The following is a 1,114-nucleotide window of genomic DNA, read 5'->3' as shown; positions in this document are numbered from 1 at the left end:
CCTTTTAGGTTAGGTCAAAGTTTCAGCTTATGAATAGAATTTGACGGACAGAAATTGTGCAGGTGTCTGTACTAGATGTGTAAGGCACACTTCAAGACTTTTAAAGCCTACACACTTAATGTCATCAAGGCGATTATACATTTAATCGACCCCGAAAGGATGAAAGCAAAGTCAACCTCGGCAGGATCTGTGTTTTTTTTACGGCAGAAATTTGACGGAGATTTGGCTTGTATATGAGTCATCTTGTATAGGAATGACATGTTTCGCGTCCAGTGCACTCGTCTGCAATATCTGATGTAAGGGAGAACTCTCGAAAAGCATATATTATGTGTTTAATGGTCTTTGCACTCACCACTCACCAGTTCCTGAATCCGACAAACTAAAAATCGATGCTTTAAATGGTTGTTCGATCTGTTATAGGTAGCAGTAAAATTGCCTTAAAATCAAAGCAACTGAGGAATTTCTATCTAGTCATTCTATCAGGAAGAAATAGCAGCCGGTGTCCCCATGAATAGAAACAGTAGTCAGATATTCTTCTGACTTCACTCACCACCTTAAAAGTGAAGGATTACTTTGGGCAATATTTTCTCTGATGTTTAAAGAAAGACTTGTTGGTCGCGACGGCACGGCCTTTCAGCTTAAATCTGTTCGATTCCGTCTGACCTGGAGTAAAGAACAATGATCAGAAATATGTGACTTATTTAAACAATCTTTACTGCAGGAAATATTCACTTGTGAAAGATAACAGCTGGGAATGATTTACCAGTATGTAGAACATAACATCAAAAATAGAATTGATTATCATTTCGAGAAAAACAAATGTTGTTTGCTTTTATATTTTACAACAGTGCCGCACATTTTCAAATACAAATACACATACTCTTTTACTCTTTTACTTGTTTCAGTTATTTGACTGCGGCCATGCTGGAGCACCGCCTTTAGTCGAGCAACTCGAGCCTAGGACTTATTTTTTGTAAGCCTAGTACTTATTCTATCGGTCTCTTTTGCCGAACCACTAAATTAAATGGACGTAAACACACCAGCATCCGTTGTCAAGTGATGTTGGGGGGCAAAAACACAGACACACAAACATATACACACGCATATATATATA

This window comes from Octopus bimaculoides, chromosome 7 (genome assembly GCF_001194135.2).
Source record: "Octopus bimaculoides isolate UCB-OBI-ISO-001 chromosome 7, ASM119413v2, whole genome shotgun sequence".
NCBI classification, from domain to species: Eukaryota; Metazoa; Mollusca; class Cephalopoda; order Octopoda; family Octopodidae; genus Octopus; species Octopus bimaculoides.
The sequence above is the reverse complement of the archived record's forward strand: the minus strand, read 5'-3'. Positions refer to the sequence as shown.